Raw genomic sequence first — 10,368 nt, 5'->3', positions numbered from 1 at the left:
GGTAGGAATCACTATTATAGTGAGCCAAGGGCACAGCCAGCTCAGAGGGAGGTCTGTTGGTGACTCAGGGCTAGGAGGGAAGGATGGGGAGAATGGACGTTCACAAACAAATAGTAACTCTTCAGCATTGACTTCGACTCAGTTCTATTCTCTACCATTATTAATATGGGAAAAATGTAAATGGCATTAAGTAACTTTGAAAATAGTGCAAAATGAGTGCAAATGAAAATAGTGCAAAATTGTAATCAGTATTTAGGAAGACCAGAGTAAAAGTTAAATTGTCTGGACTAAGTGGTCTTATAGGAACAAGATGGTATTCCTTCAAAAACAAGTTTCTTTCTTTCAGAAACTTAGAAGTATTTCAGGGAAATTAATCATTAGTTAGGGAAGAAGAAAGAGATCTCATTATACCTGAAATGGTAGGACTTTGGATCCAGACAGATCTGCATTCATTCAAGCCCAGTAGTATTACTACTATTATTATTGCTACTGGCCAATGGTATTGGTTAGGAGTGCTTTGGGCTACAAGTAACAGAAATCCCAAATAGCAGTTGCTTTAACCAAATAAACATTTGTTACCTCTCCTAACAAGAAGTCTGGAGGTATTTGGTTCCAACACACATGCAACATGCAGTGTTTCAATGACCATATATGAGAGGGTTTATTTCTGGGATGTATGGTTTTTCATTGATCTATGATTTATTAGTTCCTTCCTTTTGCTAGCTGTGGGTTTAGTTTGTTCTTTTTCTATTTCCTTGAGTTGTTAAGTTAGATTATAATTTGAAATCCTTCTTATTTTTTAATATACACCTTTATAGCTATAAAGTTTCTCCTTAGTACAACTCTCTCAGGTATCACATGTCTTGGTGTGTTGTGTTTTCATTTCCATCCATGTGAGCTATATTCCAGTTTACCTTGTGATTTCTTCTTTGATCCATTGGTTGTTTAAGGGTATGCTGTTTAATTTCCTCAAGTTTGTGAATTTTCCAGTTTTACTTCTCTTACTGATTTCTAACTTCAAGTTGTTGTGGTTGGAGAAGATACTTTTTATGATATCTATCTTTTAAAATTTACTTAGATGACTTGTCATCTAACTTATGCTCTGTCCTAGAAAATGACCTATGTCTACTTAAGCAGAACACATATGCTCTAGTTGTTGGATAGTGTGTTCTGCATGTCTGTTAGATATAGCTAGTTTGTTGTATTGAGTCTCTTGCCTTACTTGCCTCCTATATGGTTGTTCTATTCATTCTTGAGAGTGGGGTATTGAAATCTCTAACTACTTTTGTAGAATTGTCTATTTATCCTTTCAAACTCTATTAGTTTTTGCTTCATATATTTTGATGGTCTGTTATAAGGGGCATAGATATTTATAACTTTTATCTTGCTATATTTAAACTTTCATTAATCCTTCATCTTCTTCTTTGTATTTTGTATTTTTTTTTTTGTTTTGAAATCTATTTTGCCTGATATTAGTGTAGCCACCTCTGTTCTTTTTTGGTTACTATTTGCAAGGAATATCTTTCCCCATCATTTCGATTTCAATCTATTTGTTTTTTTAGACCTAAAGTGAGTCTCTTATAGACAGCATATGGCTGGATCAAATTTTTGTTTTTTAAATCCATTTTGCCAATTGAAGAGTTTAATCTACTTACATTTTAGGTAACTACTAATAAGGAGGAACTGTATTCTGTCATTTTGTGGTCAAATACCCTAACCCTGAGCTATTCCCCTTCTGTGATTTTGAAATTTGTTTTCTGCATGGCTTAGAGCTTTTTATCCCTTATATCCTGCATTTCTTGATTAATTTAATTGATTTATTTAATTAATTTTTTGGTAGTGAAATGTTTAAATTTTTTCCCATTTCTTTTGTGTATATTCTATAGGAATTTTCCTTGTGGTTACCATAGAGATTCAAAGATATAATGTGAATATACATGTACATATATAATGTAAACTTTACTGACTTAACTTGAATAACATACAAAAATTCTCCTCCTTTATAAGAACTCTGTTCCCATCCTTTTTCATTGTTGGTGTCACAAAATTACATTTTTATACATTGTGTAACCAAAATATAAATTAATAATTCTTTTAAATGCATTAGTCTCTCAAATTATATAGAAAACAAAATGTGGAATCACAAACTAAAGTTACAATGGTACTAGTTTTCAGAGTAGCGATTATTATTTTTAGGAAATATATTAGTCTTAAGTCACATAGAAAACAAAAAAGCAGAGTTATAAGCCATTGTTTCAATGATACTAGTTTTTATAATTGCTGATGCCTTTACCTTAATTTAGTTCCTTATTTCTTCATGCAGCTTTGAGTCAGTGTCTGCTATTCTTTTATTTCAGTCTGCAAGCGTTCCTTGAACATTTCTTATAAAACAGGTCTAGTAGTAGCAAGCTTCCTCCCAGCTTTTGTTTATTTGGGAATGTCTTAATTTCTCCCTCATTGTCTTTGAAGGACAGTTTTGGTAATTAAAAGTCTTGGTTGACGGTTTTTTCTTTCAGCCCCTCGAATATATTGACCCAATACTTTCTGTCCTCTAAGTTTCTGATGAGAAATCAGCCTTTGAAAGTTTGATTATAATGTGTCTCAGTATGGGTCTTAGTTAGAGTTGTTTGGACTTCTTGGATGTGTATATTCATGTCTTTCACCAAACTTGGGAAGTTTTCCACCAATGTTTCTTCAAATAGTCCTTTTCCCCTTTTCTGTCACTCTTATCCTTCTGGAACTCTCACAGTGCATATGTTGATCTGTTTGATGGTGTTCCCAGGTCCTTGAGACTGTGCTTACTTTTCTTCAATCCTGTTTCCTCAATCCTGTTCCCTCAACTCAATCATTTCCACTTCCCTATGTTAAAATTTACTAATTCTTTCTTTTGTCTTTACAGATCAGTCTTTGAATCCCTCTAGTAAATTTTTTCATTTCAGTAATTGTACTTTTCAGCTCCAGAATTTTTTTGGTTTCTTTTTTTAATCTCTTTATTGATATATCCATTTTGTCCACCTATCATTTTATTTACTTTCTCCACATCTTTCTTTAGGTTTTTTGAACATCTTTTAGACAGTTATTCTAGCCTTTATCCAGTATATTTGTTATCAGGTCTTTTTCAAAGATAGTTTCTGTTGATTGATTGATTTTTTTTTTCTTTGAATGAATTATCCTTTCCTGTTTCTTTGTATGTCTTAGAGTTTTTTATTTGACACTGAACATTTGAAGCTAATAATGTGGTAATTGGAAATCAGATTCTTCATCTTCCTCAGAGTTTGATTTTTTTTGCTGTTGTTTTTATTTATTGTGTTTTTGATTGTTGTAAGCCATCTCTGTCTCAAAGATTAGCCTGAGATGTAAACATAGGTCTTTTCTGAGCCTGTGTCTTTCCTTGGGCATGTGTGGTCACTTTGCAATTTTCCCTCTCTATACAGTTACTTTTGAATGTCCTAATCTTTGCTCCCCCAAAGGGAAAAATTTTAAAAATGAAGAAGGGGCAAAAAAAGGCACCTACTAGGTCCTCTGGAAGTCAATTCAGCTGAAGGATAGGACCTTGCAATAATATGGGAGGTATATCAACAGTTGGTACCTATCTCTTTGAACTTTTGTGATGAGAAGCAGCAATCACTGATTAGGACACAGATCCCTGATATTTGAAGGACAGAGTCTTTTCTACCTACCCTGCTCCCACAAGGTGTGTGCCAGCTGCTCCAGGAGCATGTGCACAGCTGTAGATTTGAGATAGTTGGCTCCTCCTGGGCTAAGAGCTGAAATTGAGTGAAATTAACCACAGTATAACTTTCTAATCCTTACCTTGGAAGTTGCAAAACTTTAATAGACTCCAGAGTTCCAAAATAGTTACACCAGACAGATTCTGTAATTATTGCCTAGGTGGGGAGATAGATTCCTGGTGCTTCCAATTTTACCATCTTCCCAGAATCCTCCTAGGTTTATTTTTTTAACATGATCCACATATAAAGGATTCCCCCCCACCATGGGAATTTGTGCTCTTTTCTAGATTAATGTGTATTTGTGCTTTGAAAACTGGAAAGTGAAGAAGGTATCTAAGAATTTTTGTGAGAGTGTTAAGATGGTACTCTGCTAAGAATAGCAACCAAAAGGAAATTGCCAAGTTCCTTATATCTTAAAAGGAGATGTTAGATTATCCAGTCTACTGTTTCCTTCTGGACAACTTAATGGGGACAAATAGCTTTAAAATGTATTTTTTAATTATTGAGAAATATGTGATTATAGTGGAAATACAGAAAAACAGAAGGAAAAATGTTTATAATTCCTTGCATCAGAGTAAACTGTGTTAATGGTTAAAAGCCAAGGTAGAATGATGAAGGAATTTTGCCCAGGGGAACATTGATTCTTGATTAATTTTATTTTATTAAAATTTTATTATAGTACATTTTCACATTATTTTTAACTCACAGTATAGCAAGCATTTTTGCATGTTATGATAAATAGTTGATTTAAGTGAAAAGGTTTTTTCCTCCTTTCTTTCTATTTTTACTCATTTAGGTATTTCTTCCATAGCCTCTCTTTATAATAAAGTAAAAAACAAAAAATAAGAAACACCTTTGTGTAAAAAGGATTTTCCATCTAAACAACAGCTCTGTGACCTTGGACAAGTCCATTCACTGCTATGATGTAAGTTTTCCTACCTGCAAAATGAGCTGGTTAAATTAGACAGACTCCTAAGGTCACTTTCAGTTTTGAAATTCAATGATTCTAAGGCATGCATGATCTGGTGTGTGACCTCTTTCTAAACCTCATTATCTGATTCTGGCCTCCCACTCTTCTTACACACCTACCTCTCTTTTCTATTCTCCTCTTGACCCAGACCAGTTCATGCTATAGCTCCTGAGTGAGCAAGCTGTCTCTGGGAATGGTTATGAGACGCCAATATTCCATTCCAAGCCCTTCTCCAGAAGCCTGTAAACAATATATCTAACCTTTCCAAGACACAATCCTCTCATGGACCCTGGAAGCTGACTTCTTTTGATAACCTCTGCCTGGTAGAGATAAAAATGAAAGACTGTGTTTGATGGTTCACACAATTAGTATGGTAAAAACTTCATCTAAGTCTCAGATATGCTTTCCAGATCCTTCCTGGATTAGTAGGAATTCTAGTTGGTAAACCCTGGGGCCAGTTGCACATACATTAAATACCAAAATAGCAATGCTTCATGCATGTTTGACCTTGATGGAAGAGGGCAATTTCAACAGTTTTTTGAAAGGTATAGAAAGGGAATTGATAATAAATTCAATAGAAGAACTTGCCTTTGATGACTGGGACAGCTATGTAAAGTGGTATAGAAATTTTGAATAGTTTGTGAAGGTAAAGAAAGTGATCAGGTGGAGCTATTCTGAGCATTGGTCAGTAAGTTTCAAAGTGGCAGTGTGATTGAAGGGGAGAAAGGAGAAATGACTGATATACCTGGACAGTTTATGAAATCAGAACTCTAAGGAGGAGATGAGGCTCACTAAAGGGAACACAGGTATAGCTCCAAGGGGGTGCAGTCCAGATCTTCATTAAGTGTTGTAATGTCATGAGGGGGCAACATCAAAGTTGAGTTATCTTTCCAAAGGAAGGGAAAGGGTGATGAGACTCCTTTGAATAATAGGGGATTTGGGCAGATCCAAGACTCACTTAAGTTTCATATTTCACTATGGGGAACTACCAAGGGAAAGATTTAGATAAATATGTTAGGAAAACAAATATCTGGGCCCCCAATCAAAATGAAATGGAAATGAGTATATAATATTGGCCAAGGAACCAAGAATACCTGAATTATATATCAGACCACAGCCATATTTTTCTATAAGAGCACCAAAGGAATTCAATAATAATAAACATTCATATATTACTTTGTGCTAGACATTGTTCTAAGCACTTTGGATTTATTAGCTTATTTAGTCTTCATAACAGATGTTATGTAAGGAGAAGGCTAGCATGTGGGGTGAATCATCCACTTGGGAGTCAAAGCAAAACTAAATGGCAGCAGAGCTTGAGGCAGAGAGGAAAATGGTGGGCCAGTAGTCAAAATCCATAAATATGGAAAAGTCACTGGGAGACTGGTAAGGGAAAAAATGAACAGAGATAGAAAATACCTTAGCTCATTATTTGAGTGATTATTTGCTCATTAACATATTCATTGAATATTTATTGAGGTTTGCTATAGGATGTGTCAATGTTCAGCTTTAACAATAATGCCAAGTTATTTTATGAGACTGACTACTGCCTACTGTGCTAAGGAGGCAGGTCAAGTTATTTTAAATGATGTTTGTACTTATCCTCTTACTGGTTGTAAGATTTTATGGATGCTCATCTCTCCAACACTCGATCTTGCCAGATTTCTAAATTTTTGACATTTCAAATAATTTTATATCTTATAATATCTTCTTGTATCTTCATTTTTATTTCTCATCATTCTTGCAGATGCGTGCTAATAGACATGTAGAGAGATGTTTATCGCAACATATTTCATAATAGTAAAAAAAAATAATAAAACTGGAGGCAATTCAAATGCCCATCGACAGGAAAATGGATAATGCAGTTACAGCAGAGAAAATTAAAGAATTACTGTTATGCTTAGGAATAAAGATAAATTAGATTTAAAAAACTAAGTTCTGGGAGAATATATACAGTATGATACACTTTTTATTAAGTTTGAAAGCCAAAACAATATATTGCCTAGGCATAAGTATATACGATACAACTGATTTTTTTAAAGCAAGAAAATGAGAAACATGAAAATCAGGATGGAGTTTATCTCAGTGCTGGGAGATAGGAGAATGGAATAAGGAAAGAGCATTTAGAAGTGAACGTATTGACAGTATTCTAATTCTTCACCTTGATGAGATGTTCATGGGTATTCATTAGAAAAATATTCCAAATTCAAGAGAAGAGATAAAATGAAAAGAGTGACCTGTGGGGATGATTACTGACACTGTTTCATGAATCAAAGATTACAAATGTTTTAATTTTGTATGTCTGATTCAAAACAGTGAAATAAAATATTTATTGAGCTCCTAGTGGGAACTGAACCCATACTCTGGATTTATTCTGAATAACAAACCTAGAGAGGTTTATTTCTTGCTTAGCTATAGGCCAACAGAGGCCTGCTCAAGGACCCAGGTTGATAGAACAACCAACACCCTGAATGCTAGTGTTTAACATATGTTTCAATCTCTTTACCATTCAATAGATTCTCAGCTTTTTCTCTGATTTCTTTTCTTGACTCCATTCACATAGGTTCCATTGTCAGAGTCTGATTACCTAGTGATGACTACCAATTATTGGTAATCACTTATTTAATAAGCATTTTCACTACTATTTTCTAGAAATTGCATGTATAAAGCATAAAATTTATAGTAGCATGGCGTTTAGTATGTGCTCAATAGATGTTAATGTCGTTACTAAGCACACTTGGGATTATATTTAGAAATTCTTAGCATTAACCATTGTTACAATGGATTTTACAGGCTTCCCCACTCCAGCATTGTTAACCATTTGTCCTTAAGTAGCAGAAATTGTATAATAAAACAAAAGGAGTCACACAGAGTTCAGTCTGAGATTGGGATGACTGAGTAAGAAAAGGAAAAAGTCCTATGACAAATGTTGAAAATTAAGACCATCTCCTTTCCAATCCCTCTTCCTCACAAGTTGCTCACCTACTATAGACAGGGGGTGCTCCAGGAAAATAATCATCCACTAATGTGGATGAAATCTCTAAAAAAGTCTTTGCAGAAGTTGGAGGGAGTGATATTTCTGGCTTTATAATCCTTCCTTCTCTTTTGAAATATTGTCCTACCATCCTGCACATTAGTGGGCCTAAGATGCAAGAACAAAATGCTCCTCAATCCCTTTGAAATAGTCTTCCAGCTTGTGACAAAAGGAGCGAAATGTCTACTCTTCCTTTCCTTCTTCAAAGGCTCTTATCTCAGAGACAAGGGCTTAATATCTGTGCTTTGTCCAACTCCCCCACCCTGACCTAATTTGCAAACCCCTGGAGTACTCTTCTGCAACTTTCCCATGTGAAGTTATTTATCTTCCTTAAGAGTCAACTCAGTCTGTTTAGGGAGAATGCTCCCCCAAGCTCTGTTGACAATCCCTTCCAGTGCTGAGTTACTACTGTAATCACAAAGTTTTTAAAAATATCTTAGATTCTCATGCAGCTGCGATCACCTTTCACTCTTCTTGAAACCCTCCTACGTCTTCCCACTGCTCTTGAACTAAAGTCTAAAGTCTTTATTATCGCCTTGGAGACCCCGCATGATCTAGCTTCTGTCTGCCTCTCCAGCCTCATTTGGGTTTCCTTGCATTTTACCCCTGCTCAGCTCCTTCATTCTCAAGGCTCTAGTTTATTTCTTCCTCTTCGAACCACCTCTTTCTCTGCCCAAAACATAATTCCTATTCTTATGTGGTTTCATCTTGGTAAATTAATGAGGAGCTCAATTGCTGGATCTTACGGCAGGAGTACATTTAGTTTTAAAGAAACCGCCAAACTGCTTTCTGAAGTGACTGTACCATTGTGCATTTCCACCAGCAATGAATGAGAAGTCCTGTTGCTCCATATTCTCCAAGCCCACAGTCGGTGGTGTCAGTGTTCTGAATTTATACCATTCTAGTAGGTGTGCAATCTCATTGTTGTTTTGATTTGCATTTTTAATTTTTTAATTTAATTTTTAAATTTAATTTGCATTTTTCCCTGGTGACTGATGGAGTGTACATTTTCATAAGCTTTTTTATTTTTTATTTTTTTGTATCTGTATATCTTCTTTAGTGAAGTGTCTGTGACGATCTTTGACTGACATTTTAATTGAATTCTTTGTTTTCTTATTGGTCAGTTTTAAGAAGTCTTTGTATTTTTTTGGATAGCAGTCCTCTATCAGATGTATTTTTTGCAAACATTTTCTCCCAGTCTGTGGCTTGTCTTCTCATTCTCTTGATTCTGTCTTTCATAGAGCAAAAGCTTTTAATTTTAATGAGGTCCAGCTCATCAATGATTTCTTTCATGGATTGTGCCTTTCATGTTGTTCTAGAAAGTCATTCCCATACCCCAGGTCATCCAGATTTTCTCCTGTGTTATCTTCTAGGGACCTCCTTCATTTTCAGATGATGAAACTGAGGGGGAGAGAAGTAAAATTACTTTCCTAGTCACTTAGTAGCTGAGGAAGGAAAGGCCAAAATGGTTGTGCCCTGAATCTCCACATAGTACCTTTCCCACAATTTACGTTGGTGTTTCCCTGACTCAGGAGCCCAACCTTGATTTATTTTTTAGAACTGCAGAGTCCTTTTCTGGGCATAGGTCCTTCTAGTGTGAGCCAGCCAAAGTTGGTCCTATAATGCCTCTTAGCCTATGTTGGTTATCCCATCTTCTTTCTTTCTTTTTTTTTTTTTTTCTTAAAGATTTTATTTATTTATTTGAGACAGAGAGAGGGAGACTGCATGAGTGGGAGGAAGGGAAGAGGGAAAGGGAATTTGGAGCCTGAAGCAGGGCTCAATCCTACCACTTTGGTAGGATCTGAGGTCATGACCAGAGCTGAAATCATGAACCAGCTGCTTAACTGACTGAGCTACTGAGGCACTCCAGTCATCGCATCTTCTTATACAACAAAGACAGCAGCTGTGGTGTTGCTGCAGTGTGTTATCTTGATCCCTCCATAACAAAGGACTCCCTTTCCCTGGCTGTGGGGAGCATGGTCCATAGAGCCTTCAGCTGTCGATCCTCTCCAGAATTATTTAAGAAAGGTCACCTTATCCAAATTGAAGACTCCTTTCCTGAATCAGCCTGTTTCCAATAACTAGTTAATGTGGAAATTCAGTGCCTGGTCCCATGCCCCAATACTGCCCAACTCTATAGGTCATCCCAGATTCAGAGCTGCCCAAGGAGTCAACTGAGGTTTTGTTAAGACTGCCTTTTAAGCTTTCCCTTTTTTCCCCATAGATATTAATCTTAAGAGCTATCTGTAATACAGTCCCTACATGCTTCTCTCTGGCTCAGAGTCTACTTCCTGGGAACTTGGTCCATGACAACTGGTGCCAGAACTGGTTTGAGAAACCAGGGGCTAAGAAGAGATTTTGGAGCTGGATCCCTTGCTGCTCAGTTGGCAGTGAGGACCTCCACCAACCACCAGATAGCACCTGGCATGAGATAGTAGTGCATTTATGAACACTTATACCAGAGGTAAACCGGAAAGGTATTCTTATGGAAGAGAATGTTCCAGCAGGTTTGAGAAATAGGGGAAAAGTAGCTCTAAGAATAGTGAAATGGGGGTAGCTGTTGCTAAGCACAATGGACATTTGGGAAGGAGAAAATGAAAGATTGTGAAAGATTAGTTGGCAATTAAAGGCTA

This window comes from Mustela lutreola, chromosome 6 (genome assembly GCF_030435805.1).
Source record: "Mustela lutreola isolate mMusLut2 chromosome 6, mMusLut2.pri, whole genome shotgun sequence".
Taxonomy (NCBI): Eukaryota; Metazoa; Chordata; class Mammalia; order Carnivora; family Mustelidae; genus Mustela; species Mustela lutreola.
This window is presented reverse-complemented; position numbering follows the sequence as displayed.